General features: G+C 40.4%; 1 protein-coding gene across 1 annotated transcript in view; it reads right to left on the bottom strand.

Annotated features, from left to right (window-relative positions):
- The window catches only part of TANC2 (tetratricopeptide repeat, ankyrin repeat and coiled-coil containing 2), a 335865-nt gene extending 316359 nt beyond the window's left edge, over window positions 1-19506 (bottom strand). Inside the window, exon 1 of the mRNA XM_032236790.1 lies at window positions 19053-19506. The gene's annotated coding sequence lies outside the window, so the exon portion shown is untranslated. The remainder of the gene's footprint in view (window positions 1-19052) is intronic.
- Window positions 19507-23848: the final 4342 nt, after the last annotated feature.

The raw sequence follows: 23848 nt of genomic DNA, 5'->3' as shown, positions 1-23848 counted from the left end.
GTTAAGTGAATCACTGTCCTTGTTAAATTAGTAACACAACTGAAATGTTATCTAAATATAAGTAGCTCAGGTTGATAGTTGGGCTGTTGGTCTGAACTCCGAGCTTGGAAATGTGGTTGAAAATGTTTCGTGACCATTCAAGGAGACATCATGAGTATGCTTTGAATTGTGCTCGTTTGTCAAAGTACTGGTCTTTAATTACCATTTTATGTGATGCAAATTAGTGTGGGGTTTTTTTGTTAACAACTGTGATCCCGGTTATGTCAAATCTGTGTCCTTCTGAATCTTCATGGATGGACATGAGGGATAGTAGGTCGTGTCTTTTGATAGCCAGGAAGGGTTTGTGCAGTCTGACTGATAGTTTTCTTCCTGTTTGGCCAACATAGTTCTTGTCTTGGCCCTATCGAAGCCTGGACTTGAGGAAGATGACAAGTCGGAGCCAGGGACAATGAAAGAGGATGGTGTAGCCTAACTGACCCCGGAGAAACGACCGTAGAAGCAGGACGAGGTAATCCCTCAGGCCTTGAAAGGGTTGCCCGTGAAGGAGAGAAGGCACAGGATGACCAAGTGAGGGGGAATGAGATGGAAAGAATAGGCAGTGGAGTAGGAGCTCCAAAAAAGAACAATTTCTTCCACCTGATCCTCAAGCACAGAGAACGGAGGCAGGAGCAGTGCAGTGCAGATGACTTGGGAGGAGGGCGCCCCACCTCTCATCACAAGGCTCACCTGGGAAATAAGATTTAGAGTGGGGAGGGGTGCTTTTTGGGAACAAGTGTTGTCTTTTTCCAGCCATGCTTGCAATTGTTGACAGCTTGCCATCTTGTCTTTCTGTACTTAGCCTTGCTTTGTCTGGGTTCAACTTGCCTTGCTTTGTCTGACCTGGCAATGCCCCAACAACCCCTCTCTGCAATGAGGACTCCCTGGAACTAAGTTTCCTGAACTGTGTTTGCTCTCAGGACTGGCTACTTCTCTGGATTCACAGCAACCAGGAACTAGTGAAGGTGCATGTGTGTGCTTGGAGCTTTGCTCTTGGATTTAAAGTGAACTGTGGGAACTTGGGGGAGGGGAATTGGAGCAATAAAAGGGAGTTAAGTGTTCACTCCGGCTGTATTGCTTCTGTGCCCTCATAGATCTTTTCACAGTTACTGCACTGTATTCGATATATCATGCCTGATCTTTGGTTTCCTCCTTTCCTTCTGTCTGCTCTTTTGGTTTTGACAGGGCTCATCTGATAGTTGAGGTTGGTTTGTGGGCTACCACGAGATCAAGTTGCCATAGTAATCTTGCTGTCATTTCTGAAACATTGATTCGTCTTGTTGTCATTGTCCTTGCTGTGGCTGTTGTATTGCTTTGAGTGCTTTTGTATTGCTTTTACTCAACAATTGGAAAAAATGTGAACACCACATCAACCAAACAAATTTTGTACTGCCCAGGGTTGGGTCAGAACTGGGATTCAGTACCCCTAATACCTTCCCAAGCCTGGGATAGCTGATTTAAGTATTTTAAGGGAGATTCGGATTAATGTCAAGTGTTCCAAATAGCATCCAAAATTAAATCAGAGTCCAAGGCAAAGTATTGCTCAAAGTTCCAATTTATTAAGAGAGTTGGCACATCTGGGGGAAACCCAAATCTGAGCTCCCTGGTTTTTCCCCACCTGGTTGAAAGTTCATGCTTTTGCCACCATACCCACAAGTTCATCACATGGTCCAATCTTCCACTGCCATGCTGGCAGTTCCACCCATCCAGTTCTGGTCAGGTGCAGACACAAAGGATAGCCTTAGATTCTAGAAAGGAATTTTATTTTGGCTACAAAGCATTTTACTCTGTACCATCCTTCATCCCATTTTCCCACAATAGAAACAGCATAGTAGAATAATAGAAAGTGTGGCAGGCCAAAGATCCAAAAAGGAATATACCTGCAGGCCTGATAGGCGGCCTCTCCTCAAAACAAAAACGGTTTCTGAAAGAGATTAATGTAGGAGTTAACATAACAGAATTAACCACCTCTCTCCCCCCACCCACAGGAGGACCCTTTGGCTTATCAGGAAACTTCTCATGGAATTGTCTTACTAACTTATCCGCTTTTAGGTTCCAGCTTTTCACTCAAGTAGCTTCGGACAAAGGGTACCCCTTCCAATGCACAACATTGTAAGTGATCCCATACAGCCTGGAGTCTATGGTTATTTTCACCTCATGTGTTTCCCCTTCTATCACTATAGGAGGAGGGGAAGGCTGGGTAGGCGGTCTTATGCTGGACCCAATTACTGGCTTCAATAAGCTACAATGAAATACTGGGTCATTTTCCCTAGAATTCTGGGTAGACTGAGTTGAACTGTAATTGGGTTAATTATTTTCACTATTGGGAATGGACCTAGAAATTTTGGGGCAAATTTCTTGCTAGGCATTCTTAATCTTATGTATTTGGTAGATACAAAAACTTTGTCCCCCACACGAAAGGGGGATTGCAGCGAGCAGTGTTTATTTTTATCAGCTTGCTTCTTGTAGGCTTTCTTCGTACTTTCCCATCCTTTCTTTAGGGTATCCATCCATTCATTCAGAGACATGGAGGAGGGAGGTTCTCTAGGCAGTTCAGGCATGGGAACAAATTCTATGCCACTGGTAATTTGGAAAGGAGTTAATCCAGTGCTGCTGTGGACCACATTGTTGTACGCCACTTTGGCAAAGGGTAGCAAGTCCAACCAATTGTCTTGCTGATAGTCCACATAACACCTGATGTATTGTTCCACCATCATATTGGTCCTCTCCGCTATTCCATTCGTGCTTGGATGAAACACTCAGCTCAGTCCTTGTGTGGACTCAATAGACCTCAGGAACTCTCTCCAGAAGTTGGGGTTGAACTGGACTCCATGGTCTGAAACGATCCTCCTGGGCACTCGATAGCGATAAATGTGTTTTACAAACATTTTCACCATTTTCTTTGCAGATGGCAATCCTGAGCAAGCGATTAAATATGCCTGCTTGGAAAACAAATCAATAACGGTCCAGATTACTCTATTCCCACTGCTGTCTGGGAGCTTGATGATGAAGTCCATTGTGATCTCTTCCCAGGCTAGGGCTGACCACCCTGTATAGTAGTCTAGGGGGCTTCCCTGGTCGTATTTTCATCATCACGCAAGTAGTATAGCTTTTTATGTACTCTTCCACTCCTGATTTCATCCTCGGCCACCAAAATTGGCACCTGGTGAGGTGGATCATTTTTAGGAACCCAAAGTGGCCTCCTAGTTTCGCATCATGGCTTTGCTGTAGAACTTCCAGCCTCAACCCCATGGGAACATAAAGTTTGGACCCCTTCCAGGCTAAGCCATCTTTCAGCGTTAGAATGTCCTTGTTATTATTGAGCCACATGTCTGCTGGGAGAGCTGATTTCATTGCTGTCATCAGCTTATCCTGGCTTCGGGTGGTGACTTGGGCTGCCTTTTGGTGGGAGGAAGAAAGGATGGGGTGAACCACTTCTTCCTTCTTACTGTTGTACTGCGGTTTTCTTAACAAGGCATCCACCAACAAGTTCTTCCCTGCAGGGATGCGTTTCAGTTCAAATCTGAATCTTTGGAAGTATTGGGCCCAGCAAACTTGTTTTGGAGACAGTCTTCAACAGGCATTGAGAGCTTCAAGGTTTTTGTGGTCAGTCCAAACCTCGAACAGCATATTCCCCCCTTCCAGGAAATGCCTCCAAGTGAGCAGGGATCACTTGATCGCATATGCTTCTTTCTCTCAAATGGCCCACCTCCTTTCAGTAGTGGTGAGTTTTTTGGAGATGCAAGTACATGGCAAGAGGTGCCCTTCTTTATTCTTTTGCAGTAGCATTGCCACTACATCACTGGCATCCATCTGGATTATGAACTGTCGTTCTGTGTCAGGGTGTTGCAGTATGGGCTCTTGGGCAAAGAGCCGTTTTAATTTCTCAAAGATTTTTTACAGTCCATTGTCCACTTTAGGGGTTGGTTTGCTTTTGGCTTTGTCGGGGAAGGTCCCGTTTTTAATAGTTCAATCAATGGGAGGGCAATCTCCATGAAAGCCAAAATGAACTGCCTGTAGAAATTTGCAAATTCAAGAAAGCTCTGAAGTTGTTTGAGAGTACTTGGAGGTTTCTAGTCTAACACATCTTTCACTTTTCCTAAATCCATTTCTATCCCCTCGTTGGAGATGTGATAACCAAGGTAATCTATTGAGATTTTGTGGAACTCACACTTCGATAACTTTGGTTGTAGCTTGGTGGCTAGTAGGTTTTCCAGGACTTGCCGTACTAGCTTCATGTGTTCTTCCAGGATTTCAGAGAAGACCAAGATGTCGTCGAGATAAACGAGTACTCTACGGTACAGGTGCTCATGTAGCACCTCGTTTATGTACTGCATGAAGACTGTGGGTGTTCCTTGTAGCCCAAATGGCATGACTTTGAACTGAAAGCTGCCAAGGGGGCAGTTAAAAGCGGTCTTCCATTCATCTCCCTCTCTGATTTGTATGCAATAATATGCCTCTCTCAAGTCCAGCTTGGTGAACACTTTGCCTTTAGCCAAGTGGTTCAATATATCTTTCATGAGGGGGAGAGGATAAGTGTTCTTCACACATACGGCATTCAACCCCCTCATATCAATACAGAGACGAACACTACCATCCTTCTTTTCTCTGAAGAGCACTGGGGCTACTACTTTCAACTTAGCCAATTCAATAAAGCCCCCCTTCAAATTTATGTTGATGTACTTCCTCAATTCAACCATCTCCTTGGGAGTCATGAAGTACAACTTCGGTTTTGGTATGGTTGTCCCAGGTATGAATTCTATTGTACAATCTGTGGGACGATGAGAGGGAAGATAGTTGCAATCTTCCTCACTGAACACCCCTGCCAAGTCCCAGTAGTCTTTTGGTACTTGTTGGATCCTGGGGGTTTGGTGTCTGCTGCAAGTGCTGCAGGTTCCAGACAATCTGGGCTATGGGGTTCAATCATCCCTGGGTGGCCCTTTGGCTCCACTGGTGGTAACGGGCCAAAGCCGATAATCAATTTCCAAACACCGTCCTCCCACTTTGTTGTAGGGTACCCACTTGTCCAGCCATGGAAGCCCCGTGATAATTGATTCCTGCATTCTTGTAGCTACAAGGAATCTGAATAACTTTATCAACTTGGTAATTTGCGTGGCTGCCTCCCCAACTACTGTTGCATCCATCTGTTCAAACCAAATGGGGATGGTTTAGGGGTGCTTTAGGGGTCTTGTTCATATGCCTAGCTGCTCTACAATAGACCTGCTGATTAAGCATCGGGTGCATCTGGTGTCCACAATTGCCCCAACTTCCCCTTCCACCCCTGTTTCTGGCACTTGGAGTTGGATTTTATGGTAAAGGGGCAATAGGTGCACTCACCATTTGGTCATCTTCAGTACTCTCCTCCTCCTCCTCCAAGGTGATAGGGGCTTTCCCAATGGTAGGACCTCCGTCTCCTTTGGTTGTTGTACCAGACAACTCTTTTCTGGTGGCTTTCAGGATTTTTTCTTCATCGCGCTGACGGGTGGTGGGCGCACTTGTGGAACTGAGGCCAGAGTTAGGCATTCTGATGCTCTGTGGCCAAGCTGACTGCATTGGTAGCATTTTATTGTCCCTGAGGGACGAGGTGTGGAGGCTTCTCAACTCGCTGCATCTGGGTTCGGCGGTCCAAAGGTCTCTTAGCAGGTTTTTCTGCAGCAGGCTTTTGATGAGGGTTAATATCCTCATCAAGCTCCATTATCCAATGTGCAGCCTCCCCTTCATTCATCCCCTTGGCTATTTCTTGAATCTGTCGGAAGGGTATTGTGCTCCAATCTGATCAATCTATGCACAGACTTAATTCAGGAAGTAAGCTAGCTTCTCTGGGGTTCCATCAAACTTGACTAAAACCATGGGGGCATGGAAGCCAGCAGGGCTGGTAGTTGGAGCTGCCCATTGGCCAGCTGCTTGCGGTGGTAGGGCCCTTTGTTGAGCCGGACCCAGTGGTGGAGTTTGGACAAAATCCTGTAGAGGCATTGCTAGGGGGGCTGGAACCGGTGGGGCCCCCAGTCCCTGGCTCTTTCCAAGGCCAGTTATCTGAAATGGTGTCATCTGCTGAGGAGGGGCAGGCACCCATTGGTATTGGGCTCATTCATGACCCGGAAAGAGAGCCCACCCTGATGGTGCTTGATTCACAGGTTGCAGCCCAAACATTGGTGACTGGCTAAGGGGAGATGTGTCCCAGGGCCCTTTCTGCTGGTTGGATTGAATTCCCCAATTCAAGGAGGAAGGGGCACTGATGTTGGCTTTTCTCCAGCAGCAAGGGGTTGATTCGACTTGCTAGTCGCTGTGTGGAAGGAGCCAAGATCTCTACTCCAGTGTGTTGCAGATTCTCTGCTAGGGAAGGAGAAAGTGGGTGGGCCAGGGCCCACTTAAGTGGTCCTAAGATAAGGAAGGGGTTGATTCCACTCACATTTAGCTCTCCAAATTGGTCTGGGAGGCCGGTCAGAGAATGACTGCGTGAGGGTGGCTGGGATCTCCATTCATCAGATCTGCTAGCCGATGTCTGCTCTGACTTCCTCAGTCATGTGTCGGAGCTTCCCTGGTAGCTCCCTGTCTGTCTAGCAGAAATTCCTTAGAGGTAATAAATCCCGAGGCGTTGCCTCGCAGAGCTAGTTCTGTCTGTGAGGGAGGTCTGGGGTCAGTTCCTTTCACCTTGCCCACAGCTGCCGCTCGCTTTCTGTAGCTTCTGCAGCCTCGACTACCTCTTTAGAAGGCACATAAATTGTCTCAATAAATATAGGTGATCCGTCATCTGTGGCCTTCTCTGCTGCTTTCTTTACTTCCTCCATCTTCACTAAAATTTTGTACTGCCCAGGGTTGGATCAGAACTGGGATTCAGTACCCCTAACAGCTTCCCAAGCCTGGGATAGCTGATTAAGTATTTTAAGGGAGATTCGGGTTAATGTCAGTGTTCCAAATAGGATCCAAAATTAAATCAGAGTCCAAGGCAAAGTATTGCTCTAAGTTGCAATTTATTAAGAGAACCATGTTGGCACATCCGAGGGAAACCCGAATCTGAGCTTCCTGGTTTCTCCCCATCCAGTTGAAAGTTCATGCTCTTGCCCCCACACCCACAAGTCCATCATATGGTCCAATCTTCCACTGCTATGCTGGCAGTTCCACCTATCCAGTTCTGGTCAGGTGCAGAGGTGTAGAGACAAAGGATTACCTGGCTTTCTAGAAAGGAATTTTATTTTGGCTACATAACAGTTTACTCCATACCATCCTACTTCCCATTTTCCCACAATAGAAACAGCATAGTAGAATAATAGAAAGTGTGGCAGGCCAAAGATCCAAAAAGGAACATGGCTGCAGGTCTGAAAACGACATCCCCACAGCATTTAAAATATGTTTATATTTCTCCTCACATACCAAACTTCCTTCTATACACAAGCGAGAGAACATTCTTAGAGAAGTAGTGTTTTGCTTCTTTCAACAAACATTCATTCCTTGCCACTGACCACTTACTTTTCATTAAATTTCTACCAGGATGTGTACATCTTAACATTTCTACATGCATGTTCCCATCCTTAGACAATGTTCTTCCATGATATGGAGTTCGTTCATGTGTTCTAATTTTTTAACCTTTATTTTTAACTGTTCTTTCCATTTTCCTTGTCAAACATGACTAATTGGGTTATTGATAATTATGTTTAAATCCATACTCCTCTTATTTCAAAAACTTATTTCAAGATTGCATCCAACAATAGAGCATTGTATTAATAGAAAAGAACAGATACATTCACATCTCCAAACTTCTAACATCCCCATATCTCTATCACTACAAGTATTTCTTAAACTTTTATTAAAATATATATTAGTCAAGAAGATATTGTACAGTACTGTCCTATTTTCAGTCTATTTACTGAACATTTCATTTACTCTCACACATAGCTGTGGGAACCCAACATTAGTACACATTAGTAGACATAATCAAAACCACATTTAGAGTGCATCACAAAATAAGTTAGAAGCAGAATCCAATCTGGGTCGGTCACCGAGACCAGAGATTTAGACTTCCAAATTTTCAGACTCATGCTGGAGAGAGAAGCTGGTAGATCCCTTAGGATGGGCTCCAACACAAGTCCAAAAGCTTGGAAGACTAAATCTCTGGTCTCGGTGACCAAGATTGGATACTGTAACATTATCCTGGGACATGTATATCTGCCTTCGTTTGTAAGTTAGAATCCTTTTAAAACAGCAACTAAGTTGCATATATTTGGGACAAATTAGATGATGGATGGATGGATGGATGGATTGATTGATAGAGACAGACACACAGACAGTCACACAGATAAACATATATATATATTTGTTTAAAGTACTGTCTTGTACAATTCTCAGAAAAAGGAAAGTACAAATAATTGTTTATGATTAAGAACAAGATTATTATTTTATGAAATCAACCACTATCTCTTTCTAATAAGGTAAGAAGAAACTCTATTTTTCAATAAAACTAAAATGAATTATTTTTGCATAATTAATCATAGTGGATATAGTACAACCATTTTAAGTAAGGAAAATTATCCAAAATCATTTTTTTAATTACAGCATTAGAAGTCATATCACATTTTCTGAATGTGGATAGGCCTGTGGAATTATCAATTGCAAACACTGTTTTAGGAACTAAAAACACATGAAAACATGTTTTACAAGCTTTCTTTCCACATGCTCAGACACTAATTATTGTGTATGGTAATACCTGCCTTCAACATGATTTCAATAAGTTATATCACTTTTGTTTTAGTTTCATCATGTTTTTATTTCTGATCTGCTGTATTGCAGCAGTCTATCTTACTCATTTACTATACCAGATAATCCTCAGTTTATGGCCACAGTAGGTAACATAAAATTCATTGTTAACCAGTGCAGTCATTAAGTAAGGCATCAGGTGACTGCATCTGATTTTATTATCTTTTTTGCCATATTCATTGAACAAATCACCATGGTTCTCAAGTGAGACATCACATAACTGTAACTTATGATCTTCCCTAATGACTTCCTCACCAACATTTTCAAAATACTTATGTCAACCCAGGATGCTGTAACCACTGTAAATGTGAGCAACTGAATCACAATTACTTGTTTGTTGTGACAATGTAATGGTTTTAAGTGAGAGGTCAGTTCATGAGTCTCTTTTTTCAGCACTGTTGTAATTTTGGTCACTTAATGAATGATTAAGCAAGGGCTACATATACACGTATAATCCCAACTGCAGTTGTTAGACCAGGACCACACTGTAGTTATCAAGCATCTCACACTTTTCCTGCCCTATCATTCTCACCTGTTTCAACTCTTCCATTACTAACCTTTTGTTCACCCTACACTATGCAGAACCTATCCCACTATCTGCTACCATCTTCAATTGATCTTTGCTTTTTCCTCCTGTTGACAAGGTGTACCTGCTGAGGCAGTTGTTAATGCATGGCTGATCAACAGCGGAAGGAAGATGGCAAAGGTCATTTGAGGGTGGCAGGAGTGGCAGGTGTAGGCAGGGGAATGCAGCATAACTAAACGAGTAGAGATGGAGGGGGAAAGCTAGGTGAGTAGGGATAGTTGAAGTACACACTGCAATTGTAAATGTAGGTCAGTCGTCAAGCACCCATATTTTTATCATGTGATCATGAGGATGATGCAATGCCTGTGATTTTAATAACTTAACATTTGTTCAACATCTCTGTAACTTTGAATGATTACTGAACCAATGATTAAGTGAAGACTACTTGTTTATAATCTGTTTTGCTTTTACAACATTCTTTCTAATCTTTGCTCATTTTAATTCTGCAATTTGTAGTACCTCAAGTAAAGCCACTGTTCACTGAATGGCTTGTTCCACATTTTTCTACTGATATATTTGCAACTGTTGAATCTCTGCAAAAACAACAAGAAGAAGTGGTGCGGCATTCTACATGATTTGCTCCATCTTCTTAAAACCCTCATCCTAATAAACCTAATGACACAGTGCTTGAGAAGGCATCTAACAAACTTCTCATGGGGTTGAGAAGAAATCCCAATTAACAGTAAAATTGGGTGCCTTCAATGATACCCTAAGGACAATAATTCTACTAATGATCTGAGAAGCGGGGGAGGGGAGGGGCAGATGGACAGAAAGGCACCAAACAAACAAGGCCATTTAGAGCAATAAATATCAGTTCTTCCATCAAGTTTTGTGTATCTCTTTCTATTAAATAGACATTTGTATCCCATTTCTTTGCTAACTCAATTCAGTCTTTGAATAAGCTACAAAAGAAAATTAGCCTTCTCAACTTCTGAGCCTTGAAGTATTTTTCAGGCCTCAGAGTGCCTCTGTATTAGGGGCTTAGATATATGCCAGAAGTTGCAAAATTATTATATTCATATAGGCCTGTATAAATGTATTAAACTAAAAATGTGAATTTAAAAAAATTAAAAATAAAGAATGAAACTTCTTCCTACACTCCCACCTCATTCCCACCCACCACCCACCTTTGTGGATGGCTGTTGCTGCCACTGGTGCTTGAACCAGCAGAGTCCTAGATTTCCTGCACCTGCCCTGAGAAGAAGCCATGGCACTGTTCTTGTAGAAACAGAAATATGGACTAACAAGGAGAGCTCCAGCATGGAGGTCCTGGCAAATGTCTTTCTTATACTCTCTCACCATCTGCTGCATCTTCCTTCTTTTCTTCTTGCTCACTTCTCTCTCCTCACCTTGTATAGTTCCACAGGTCATCTCAGTGTTGGGAGTTAGAGCATTTTTGTGGGGTTTCTGTTTTTTACAAGTAAATCATTATCTCCCAAGGAACTCCAAAGCCTTGGATTCTATATAGTGGCAGTTGTTTACTATCTGGAGGAATGGGGCAGCATGAAAAAGGAAAAGAAGTGACATTGCAGATGATTATGCAAGAAATTCAAAAAACACAAGAACAGAGAGCATTGAAGAGAGAATTGAGAATATTGAACAAAGAACAGAAAAAGATGGAAAAATTGAGAATATTTACCAAACGATGATGAAATACGAGGACAGAGTTTAAAAAATTTGAAAAAAAAAGATGAACAAAGAGATAAGAAAATTGGTGATATTGATAGCAGATTGAGCGTGGTTGGAAAAGACAAGAGTGGAATATTGGAATGGGAGATTGACAGATTAGAATTTTACCTCAGACTCCAGAATATAGAAGAAGAAAAGGGAGAAAACTTGGCAGAAGTAATGATGGAAACTTTGGCAGAAGCATCAGTGACAACCAAAGGGAAGTTGATGGAAGGAACAGACAAGGGGTTTCGAGTTTTCACAAGATATGCAATGAAAAACAAGTTGCCATATAAGATCTATCAAGAAAGCAATTAGAACACAAATACTACAAATGGCAAGAGATATAAGATGGCACTACTATTGGAAGGATACAGGATGATGTAATGAAATGCCACAATAAAAACTAATTTAAATTTAGTTAAACTTAGAATATTACGCATAAAATGAAGTAATAATAGTTATAGTCAAATAAATGATTAACAATGATAATAATGTGTGTGTGTGTGTGTATGTATGTATGTATACACACACACACATATACTAGATTGATAATATGAAATTCTATATAAATTTTAAGTGAGGACTATGGAGAGGATGCACAAAAGTTTTGTAACCAAAGATAAACAATTTTATATAGAATACAATATAAAGATTTAATATTACTGGATGATTTTAGGATGTTGTAACGAAATACCATAATATAAATTTATTCTAAATTTAGAATATCTCACATAAAAGGATGTAATAATAGTTATAGTCAAATGAATGTTTAATAATGATAATAATTGTATACATATATATTAGATTGATAATATGAGATTCTATATAAATTGCAACTGAAGACTATGGTGAGAAAGCACAAAAGTTTTGTAACCAATCGACATACTGTAACTGAAGGGTAGTTTTTATGTTTTATGTTTGTTTATGTTTGTATGTATGTATGTATATGTGTGTGTGTGTGTGTGTGTGTGTGTGTGTGTGTATATATATATATATATATATATATATATATGTATATATATAAACACAAACATAAACAAAGAATTAAGGAAATGCCTTGAATCTTTATGTTTGTGTGTGTGTGTGTGTGTATGTATGTATGTATGTATGTATGTGTATAGATATATAGATATATAGATATATATATATACACATACACACACACACACAAAGATTCAAGGCATTTCCTTAATTCTTCCATATAACTTACATTTGTCTTAACTGTCACTATATATGACAGTTCTATCTATTAAAAAGCTTATATCACATGATACCTGTAAAGCTCTTTTGGTCGTATCTCTATAAACACATCAGGAAATAATGTTGGAAACATCCAGACTTTAATATTTTAGTTATAGGAATTTGATCAATAAACATTTGAGATTTTGCTAGCATTTATTTCAGAAAAAATTAATTTTGGAATACATTCATTATCCCAAACCCAACATTGCTGCTTCAACAAATAAATTTCCCCAAAATTAAATTAGTTAAAATAAGCTTAAAATCAGTATGTTTAAAATAAGTACAGCTGACTTTCAAATTGAACTACTGGTAATCAGGATGGATAAACAAGTGCACAAAGTTGGTGGCATGATTTACCTACAAGTTGCATGAACTCTATGGATTTACTATTGATTTAATATGTTGAAGTAAATCTCATTAATCCATGGGACTCATTTCTAAGTAGATCTATAGATTGCCACTGACTATTACAAAGGCTTATGGGAAGATTTGTCTAAAAAAGTTAAGACAACAACAGAAGACAGGTTCCAAACAAGAACTTAAAATAGAAATATATAAATTTTCAATGCCACAGAAGTAAATGCTATTTCAATAAAACTTACTTTAACTGTAGAATACTTAAGATTTGTTTTTACTTCTGTGTATATTCATCATTTAAAGAAAATCAGTTAACATTTTCAGTATACCATCTCAAACTTGTTACCAAAACATTTATTAATGTGATGCCAACAGAAGTTTTTTCCTTACATTAGTGCCTTTAAATTGCATGCCAACCTAGCAATTTGAAAGTATATAAAAATGCAAGTAGAAAAATAGGGACCACTTTGGTGGTAACAGCGCTCCTTGCGCCTTTGGCGTTTAATCATGCCGGCCATATAACCACGGAGACATCTTCGGACAGTGCTAGCTCTTTGGCTTTGAAATGGAGATGAGCACCGCCCCTAGAGCTGGAAACGACTAGCATGTATGTGGGGGGGAACCTTTACCTTTATAAGTAAAGGGAAGGTAAAAAGTTTATTAATTCAAGAATATGGAGAATTAAAAAAAGGTTGTTGAAAGCAAGCCAATGGGCAGAGGAGCAAATGTCTGCAGATACTACTGCTGAAAAAAAATGTCACTGAAGATTACTTGCCTGATGAATTTCTATAATTTTTAAAACAGAACTTTCCCCTTTTTTCTTTCCTTCCTAGTCTTAAGAAAACCCTTTTCTTTACTCACCTCTAGTTTGGTTTCTCCTTTCACTTTTTCTTCTTCCCCAGTTCAACTATTATTTCCTATGAATTCTTTTATCCAAGGGGAACTTTTTCTTCTCTTGTTATTTTGATTGAAAGGTGAGTTATTTCTGTGATGGTGGGGGTTTATGTGTCAGAAACAGATTAATTAGTGTAGGCAGATGATGATCAATTTATTTTATAACTGGGGATAATGTATAATTAACTGTAAACAGTAGTGTGCGTGTGTGTGTGTATTGTGCATGTTACAGTACAATTCTGGGCAGCTCACAACAATAATAAAACCACACACAATTAAAATTATTTAAAAAATCTCAGTCAACTTCCTAAGAAGCTCCAGAGAATCAACTATAGGCTTCTACTGCATTCTACCCCAGTACCTGAAGGAGAATCAGTTTTTTATGACTTTCTGGAAGGTAAAAATGTGAGGGCCTGTCAGACTGCCAAGGGAAAGCTCTTCTGCAAGGTTGGGACCACCACAGAAATTGCATAATTCCTAGATCGGTTAGATGGCAGTATTAAAAGGAAGAGACTTGGAGCTACTCTATTGAACTTCGTGGGATGACCAGATACTCTCAGGGAGAAGTATTCCCATATATACTGTAACTATGCCATATAAAGCTTTAAAGATCATAACCAGCACTTAGAATTGCATTCAGAAAGAGTCAAAGACAATGCAGCTGAGCAAGAAGATACCCAACATACACACACCACTGCATTCTGTATCACTTCTAATTACTGAAAAATCTTTAAGAGCAGCTCAGTGTCAAATTTCCATCCCTAGAATGAGTGCAATTGGCATAGAAGATGATCTGTGCATACTCCCCTGACTATGGCTGCCACCTGCTCCTTAAACAAGAATTACAAGTCCAGGAAGTCCTTCAAATTTCACACCAGCTTTGTGAAGGGAAGTGCAACCCTATCAAGAACCAAGATTTTGCCTGGGATTTAAAAACCCAGAGCTACTCCTCCTTACTAAGATAATTCTAAGCTGGCACCTCCCTATCAGGCCCTTACAATCTCCAGGCACTGGGACGCCATCTCAACAATATTATCTCCTTTATCAGGCAGCGGTAATAAAATACAATTGAACTATCATAAGCATAGTGATATTGCACCCTTTGACAACAAATAACCTTGTCCAACAGCTTCATATAAAAAAGGAGAAGTGAGAGATCAAAGCTTTGAGGCACTCCACAATGCAGAAACCTAAAGTTGGGTCTTCCCCCTACAACACTGATTAGAAGTGATCCTACAAAGAGATGAATCACTGTAAAATCATGCCTCCTAACAACCAAAGCTAGACCAGAAAGATATCCTACTTGATAACGTCAAAAGCCACCAAGAGATCCAGGAGAACCAGGACAGCTACATCACCTCTGTTCCAAGCCTCCCAAAGGTTATCCACAAGAGCAATCAATTTTATTTATTTCTTTATGTCAAATTTAGAAAACCTCACAGAGTGATTCTGGTCAGTGTACAACTAAAATCTAAAACATAAAAGCTAAATATAATTATATTTAAAAGCTGAGAAGGCCTTCAAGACACTGACCAGGCCATGGCTGTGTACTGTTGTATGAGCCCCAAGGATGTCTGCAGAGCCTGATCTTCAGATATTTCAAAGGACTAGTGAAGCAGGAACCTGCCTTGCCTCGAGGAGAGGAGAAATGTTCCAGAGGATGGGGCAACTGCAAAGAAGGTTCTCCTCCTGGAGAAAGCTCTCCTCCTGGATTCTGCAAGTCACAATTCTTTAACCACTGGGGTCTGCAACATACTTGCCTGCCTGACCAGGTGGGATGGGACAATGACTGAGACAAAGACAATTTCACAGGTAACTTGGCCCATGCCACATAAGATTTTCAAGATCATAACCCACATCACCCATACTCTTTGTTGAGCCTAGCTTTGTTGAACCCAGACTGAAAAGGGTTCTGCTAATTCAATTAAACACACTTATAAAGGTTACTTTTCTTGTCTTGCCCATTATGGAGTATGACCTTTCTGTTACACATTTTTTCACATGTATGCACATTTATGTGTATTACTTCCACATATTTTGTGGTGGGGAAGAAAGTTCCAAAATCAATTGGCAACTTGTCACATAGTTGTGTCTGTATGTCTATATTTATTCTTCCTTGAGATTCTTTTTTTTATAAAGAGAATAACTGTTTTCATGTCAGTAACCTCAAATTGATTATTTCTGATTAAGTCACCAGTAGACTGACAACAGATATATATTTCAGCAAATACAGTATATGAGAATTATCCAGAATGAAACAATGGTCTCATTCCCAATTATTTATATTGCTAGAAAAACAATATAATCTGAATCAACACATTTTACTAAATTATATTTCTGATATTGCTTGATTTACTACTACTATTATTACTTGATTTACCCACTGGAATCAGGTGAAACCATTATTTTCAGTCAACATTTATAACAGTTTGATCAATTATAAATGTTGGGAATCAATATTTTGCTTCAAAACGATTTTATAAATTATCAGTTTTCAAATACAATTCCAATCCCACATCAAAGCTGAAAAATGTCTTCTTCATATGTAAATTATTTAACAAAGTTACATAATAACTTCAGACACCAGGGCCACATTCAAACCTAAATACAGGGAGTCCTCACTTAATGACCAGGACTTGAGCATAATTAAGACCAGCAATTCTGTCACTAAGCAATGGAGTCATTAAGCAAAATATCATGTATCCATTACAGACTTGTGACCTCATTTCCATCATGGTTGCTAAGCAAAATATCACATCACTATGAGTTGCAATTTTACTACAAGCTTCTCCACTGATAGTCAGAAGCTGGCTGTGAAGCATGGAAATGGCAATCATGTGACTATGGGATGCTGCAACAGTTGTAAAGTGTCTGAATCTCAATCACGTGACTGCCAGTATGTTGCAATAAATGCAAGGACCAGTTGTAGTTACTTTTTCAGCATATGGACATAACCTGGAACAGTCACTGTATAGGGCAGTTGGTTATGAGAAGCTACCTATATCTTAAACACAACTTAAGACAAACAATTCCAAAGGTTTTTAGCAAAGTGTAAATTTAAATGCAGTTAGCTCAATTGCATTCCAAAGTAGTTGAAAATTGGTGCACCAAACAGACTAGGCAAAGCGTCTCCTAGCCATGTCTTCCACCTGTAGTATCTGCAGGAACTGTAAGCCTAGGAGGAACCACAAATTTACATGTGCTTCTTTAGAGCTACAGATGGAAGTAACATACAGCCAGATGAGTTCTGGGTAAATCCATAACTTTCATTGTGTTGTTTCATCTCATCTAATTTTTCAGAATTACCAGACTAACAGTGCCACACAATCTCCTGCTTAGCTCAGGATATAGCAATGCAACTTGGTATTATTAACATACAGGTTATCCTTCACTATAAACCAGTGGATGATCACATGAGTAATTTCAAGAATAAGATGCTACCACTCAAGTCTATTTCTCTATAAAATTTCAAAACAAATTCTTGAGTAACCACCTAAAGTCTGTTAGGTTTGTGAAATGAGAATACCAGTAAATCTAGATAAAATGAAAGGGCCCATTGTGTAAGTGTGTAGATCTCCTTATTCTGGATTGGATCATAATTTGGAGGAGATTCTGGAACCAGATTTGTTTTCATTTTCCAGGAATAGGAGCATTTACAATCTCTTTGCTACATCAACTGCATCATTTTTAGAAAAATCATGTTGGTAAAATCCAGGCTACATGATTCTAATATGCTCTTGAACTATATACAAAATAAACACATTTTGCAAACCGTGTTAGCACAAGTTAATCACTGTTTTAATACACTAGTTTAGGCACATCCTTTGAAAGGCTTGCACAGCTACTGTATGTCAAAGACTGCCCTAGTTGTCTTTATATACGCATGCACAGATGGCACTTGCACAAGCCTGTCAGAGAACACATCTACGTAAGCCTTTTGAGTTGAAATGTTTTGTTCCAACACATATTTTGTATAAAACATATTTTAAAATGTTTTGCACTTTTTAAATGTGTTCTACATGGTACTACCTCCAAATTTGGTACTAAAAAGATTATACAATTATACAGTATCTATGATAAAAGTATTACATTAACTGCAAAATTATTGCTAAACATAAATTGTTGCATACAGTTAAGTTCAATATTACCTCAGAGAACACTTTTAATCCAGCTCCTTTCATGGTTCATTGACCTGAAGGCTTCTACCTATAGTTTCCACTGGCTCATCAGATGATGACAACTAATTAAACCTTCTTTGTAACCCCAGAGATCCCAAAATAACTCTGTTATTCTGATGAACTGATACTGTCACATCTTTTAAAAGGCCTTAAAACATAAATTTCTAAACTGAAGCCAGTTTACTGGGTGGGGAAGTGGGTTTCATTTATAAAAATATTGGGGCAGGAAATGGTAATTGCTGACTGATTAAATTTTAATGTTTTAATTTTACTAATACTTTTAGGATATTTATTGTAAATGACAATATAAAATAACTAATAAATCTGTTTTAAATATATAAAAATCAACAAGTCTTAAAGTGGCCCACAGGCAGTTTCACAATTTCAATGAAGTCATATCTATATAGCTCAGATGGCCCTTTGCATTCCAATACATATGTTCTTTATTTGAAAATCTCCTGTATTCTCCATACTTAGCTGACACTGACATTTTAATCTATAAAATATTATACTTACAGTAAAAACTGCCTATGATAATCTACTGAACTGGTAATACATTGCAACCCCTCATTCTGTTTGATATGCTTAATCTCTTATACATGAATACTGAATTAGAATGTTTTCTCAAACATCACCATTTTATCCAATTTTCTGGCATTGATAGCAGTAAACTACCAATTACCATTTCCTGCCCTAACAGTTTTATAAATGAAACCCACTTCCCCACCCAGTAAAAGATTCCCACCACCAAAAAATTCACTCCCTGTGTCTCCTATAATATCAGACTTCCAGTTCATGGACAACATGCTAACATAGCACTGGGTTTCTTTTCTATAAGTTTTGCAATGACAAATTAGTATTAGAACAGGCTGGAAGGACAGGATTCCTAAAAGCCTAGGCATTTCTGTTTACAAAATATGTTTCCCAAGGCATAGCAATATCACTATTCCCATTAATGTGTTATAGTTTTTCATTCCAGTAACATAATAGTATCTCCAATCTCAGATCACTTTATAGTAACATGGAAGCTTCATAAAGAAGCAATGTTTTAAAGATTTGTTTATCCTTTTTTGGTTTTATGTAGCAGATTAAAGCATTGATTTAAAATACCGTATACATATGATATAAGCTTACACTAATATGTAGAAATTCACTATTATACATATCCTGGAACCTCGTTTCTCCCTTCCACATCAATACACAACGATGTGGAAATGGTGGGAGGGGGAACGAGAAGAATCAAGGACGATGACAGAATCTCTTTCCCCTCAACCTCGCATAGGTCAGTATGGCACACCCATTCAGTTTCCTTCCTTCCTTCCTACCTTCCTACCTACCTAGGCAGGGCGTCAGCCGAAATGAATCCCAAATTGTTGATTTCCTCCTCGTTCACCTACTCCGGTGTCGGGCTCTGTCCAAGCACCCTTTCGGGGCGCGGCAACTTCGAATCCTCCTCCTTCCCGTCCTCTGTCCCGAAGTTTGGGGGAGGGGTTGCGAAGCAGAGGTGTGTGGGGGAGGGTCTTTCCTGCCTGCCTCACCACATCTTGATAAAGGAGCGGCACACTACGTCTTCCTCAGAGGCAAGCCAACTGGGGGGCTCTGCTGATGGGACGGAGGCGGTGATGATGGCGGCAGCTGGGCGCTCCCCCCTCTTCAGTCATTGAGCCGCTCTACTCCTCCTCACAAAACAACCGACACAGCGGGAGGAACAGAGAAGCAAAGGGCGAGCGCGCGCCGCACGCCACCCGCTCGCACGCGCGGCTCCCCAATGAACGAAGTGATGGTGGTGAGGGAAGGGGGTGGCACCGCCTCGCGCTTCTTTAGATCTGCGCGCGCAGGCACGGTTGCGCACGCGCCACGCGTTTGCCAAGTCAGACTCTATGTCCTACGAAGGGTGGCGCGCTTCGCTCTCGCTCTCTGTCTTAAGAAGGAGGGGGAGTTATAGCCCGCACACAGGTGGTGGGTTGGGCTAGCACCGACAACATTTCCTCCCCCCCACCTCCACGTTCTACCTGTGAACAACAGGGGGCGCACGGGGGCGCTTCTACTGTTCGCTGTGCTTCTTTCACACGTTTGCCCTGTTCGCGGCACGCCCCTCTCTCTCTCAAGGTTTGGGTTTCTGTGGGTTTGGAAGAAGAGCTATAGAAAACCGAATTTCCACAAGAGAAGGGAAAAGATTACTATTAATAGCAAGGTGAGGTTATGCAATATTTAAAGATGTATATTGCTCACACGTTCGTTTTCCTATATAGAATCTGGTAGTATTATAGCGAAATACGGTCTGAAATGCAACGTCCATTTGTAAGAAAAATGCAATAATGCCAACATTTAAGGAGAAAATAGACAAGTACTCTTGTCTTTTTGGGTGTACTGCTGTGAAAGATGGACATGGAGAAGGAAGATAAAAACCTTCCAATTAGATAATTACTAAGAATACCATGGAGGCAAGATTAAATCAGTTAGTCCTGAATTAAATAATTGTAATTTTTGCTCCCTTGATAGTTTGATAGTTTATTAACATTTATAGGCCGCCCTTTTCCCTGAGGGGACTCAGGGCGGCTCACATAAAATCAGGGAAGGGGGATACAAACTATGACATAGACACACATAAGTAAAAATAATGAGCAACATTCATTCATCATTCGGGAGGGGCGGCTATCTTTGTCCCCAGGCCTGACGGGCTAGCCAGGTCTTAAGGGCTATGCGGAAGGCCTGGACGGTGGTGAGAGTACGAATCTCCACGGGGAGCTCGTTCCAAAGGGTCGGAGCTACTACTGAAAAGGCCCTCCTCCTTGTAGTTGCCAGCCGGCACTGGCTGGCAGATGGGATTCGGAGGAGGCCCAATCTATGAGATCTAATTGGTCGCAGGGAGGTAATTGGCAGAAGGCCAAGTACGCAGATCCACTACCATGAAGGGCTTTATGGGTGACTAGTAGCACCTTGAAGCGCACCCGGAGATCAACAGGTAGCCAGCGCAGCTCGCGGAGGATAGGTGTTATGTGGGTGAACCGAGGTGCACCCACGATCACTCGCGCGGCCGCGTTCTGGACTAGCTGAAGTCGCCGGATGCTCTTCAAGGGCAGCCCCATGTAGAGCACATTGCAGTATTCCAGCCTAGAGGTCACAAGGGCCCGAGTGACTGTTGTGAGAGCCTCCCGATTCAGGTAGGGTCGCAACTGGCGCACCAGGCGAACCTGGGCAAATGCCCCCCTGGTCACAGCCGTCAGGTGGTGGTCAAAGGATAGCTGTGGGTCCAGGAGGACTCCCAAGTTGTGAACCCTCTCTGAGGGGTGTAAAATTTGACCCCCCAGCCTGAGTGATGGAATATTGGTCGAATCTTTGGGAGGGAAGCACAACAGCCACTCGGTCTTTTCTGGGTTGAGTACAAGCTTGTTAGCCCTCATCCAGTCCATAACGGCCTCAAGGCCTTGGCTCATCACATCTGCCGCTTCATTGAGTTGGCACGGGGCGGACAGATACAACTGGGTATCGTCCGCATATTGATGGTATCTTATCCCGTGCCTGCGGATGATCTCTCCCAGCGGTTTCATGTAGATGTTGAATAGTAGGGGGGATAAGACCGAACCCTGAGGCACCCCATATGTTAGGGGCCTAGGGGTCGATCTCTGCCCCCCCACTAACACCGACTGCGACCTGTCCGAGAGGTAGGAGAACCACCGCAACACGGTGCCTCCCACTCCCACCTCCCGCAGTCGTCGCAGAAGGATACCATGGTCGATGGTATCGAAAGCCGCTGAGAGGTCAAGGAGAACCAGGATGGAGGAATGTCCTCCATCTCTGGCTCTCCAAAGATCATCGGTCAATGCGACCAAAGCGGTTTCTGTGCTGTAACCGGGTCTGAAGCCTGACTGGAAGGGGTCAAGATAGTTTGCTTCATCCAAGGACCGCTGGAGCTGGAAGGCCACCACCTTCTCAACAACAACTTGAAGAAGAAGAAATTTTCGCCTTTGGGACATGACGAAAACAACTGACAGGGGAGGGGGGAAGGACTGAAAATGAAGTGGAGGACTAGAAGAAGACCTGTGCCTAACAAAGTTGAGGGAAGTAGAAAAAGGGGGGAAGGTTTAAAATCAATAATGTGAATGTATAAGATCAAAGAACTTTCAGGACTGTCTTTGAGAGAGGTACAGGTTAATATTAAAGACTCATCAAATGGTTAGCATTTATTCAGTGAGTAAACAGGAGTCACCTGACTCAATAGCATCTACCCAACCCAAATCTATGATAGATCTGATCTTCCATTATTATGTAAACTTGACTGTAGAAGAAGTTGAAATCTATATACAATTCTGCATTCTATATAAAACAAAACTATAATATTGTATATTCCCATCTGGATTTTAAATTACTTAAAGAATTTAAAACTCTGAAAGTTGGCATAAGCATGTTTGTCAGCAGAATATCTTTTAATCACTGTTGTGGTTTTCATTATTGTTAAAATGTATGGGGAGGTTACAATGCATACATCCTCAGATTTCTGGAGAAAGGCAAAGTCAAAATACACAACAATTCATTATTATTTTAGTATAAGCACAATTTTGATATAAACAAATTACTTGGATTATATAGATATAGCCCTGATTTAGGAATTCTGTGTACATGCTTTATAAAACTTCTATGGCATTTCTTGTTTGAATTTTCTTACAAACCAATCATACATTGCTTAGTTTTGTATGGCACACAGCTGGGCTTTTAAGAATAATATTCAGTAGCTAGTTGAAAACTTCTTGATATAACCCAAGGGTGCTTTCTCAGGAGGCAACTTGACTTTCTTGTTTTTCTTTTTTGAAGATGTTTTGCTTTCCATCAAAAAATTCCCAACTATATCTGACAGGATAGGATAGTGGGGAATGGAAGGATTTATATTCCTTGCAGACAGCTGGTAATTTGCACCTTTTTAGAGGGTTATTGAAGCACTTGGAGGTTTATCTGTGTCCTCGGGGTTACCTAAGTAGTGTTCCTGGTTCCTGTACTCCTGAGTACTAAGGTGACCCAATAAAGGCTAGACAGCATTTTGCAAATGAAGAGGGGAGAATATTGATGGTGAAGATAATAATAAATCAAAAACAAATTTTGCTGATAGGGATATATGCACCCAACAATAGGCAAGATGAGTTTTATGGGAAATTACACAAGAAAATAATAGCACTGGAATATGAAAATGTCTCTGTGGTTGGAAATTTCAATGTAATTGTGGATACAGAACTTGACTATAAGAGAAATAAAATAGGTTTAAAAAGCCAAGAAAACACTTCCAAAAACCTTCTTTAAAATGACTGAAGAGCTATAAATGCAAGATGTACGGGAAAGATACACCCAAAGAAAAATCAATATTCGTTCTACTCAAATATGCATAAATCGTGGTCCAGAATAGATATGACATGGATGACACTGGAACTGAAAGCATGTGTACAAGAGACAGAAATAAAACCCAAACCATAATCCAATGAAAATAGTATGAAAGGAACAAAAAAAAATGGAGATGGACATTAAATCAAGCAATATTGCAGGAAAAAGAATTTATACAAAAGACTGAAAAAGAATTGGATTTTTTTTTAAAAGAGAATAAGAAGGAAAAGATTTCATTACAAATTGTATGGGGTACCATTAAAACATATACATGGAGACTAGCAATAAAGTATATGGGAAAGACAAATAAGAGGAGGAAACAAAACAAGGCATTGTTAGAAGAAGAACATAAAAGATTGGAAATGGAATTACAAAGAGAACCACAAAAAAAGGAATTGAAAAGTCATATAATAAAACACAAAATGAATTTACTGGAAAAAGAACTGGCATACAAAATTAAAAGTGTAAAGCAAAACTATTTTGAGAATGCAAACAAACCTGAAAGATGGTTGGCTGTTGAAAAGACAGAGAGAAGAGAAAGTTGATACATCAACTAATTGATGAGAAAGGGATGCTTCAACATCAGAATGAGGAGAAAAAAGCTATTATAAAAGAATATTATAAGAAATTGTATGATAAAGAGGAACTCCTGGAAGAAAAAATGCAACAATATTTGGAGCAATCTGACCTGCCTAAGGTATCAGAAACAGTCAAAGACATGCTAAATGAACAGATAACCATGATGGAAGTCACAGAAGCTGTT

The sequence above is a fragment of the Thamnophis elegans genome, chromosome Z (assembly GCF_009769535.1).
Source record: "Thamnophis elegans isolate rThaEle1 chromosome Z, rThaEle1.pri, whole genome shotgun sequence".
NCBI classification, from domain to species: Eukaryota; Metazoa; Chordata; class Lepidosauria; order Squamata; family Colubridae; genus Thamnophis; species Thamnophis elegans.
This window is presented reverse-complemented; position numbering and strand designations above follow the sequence as displayed.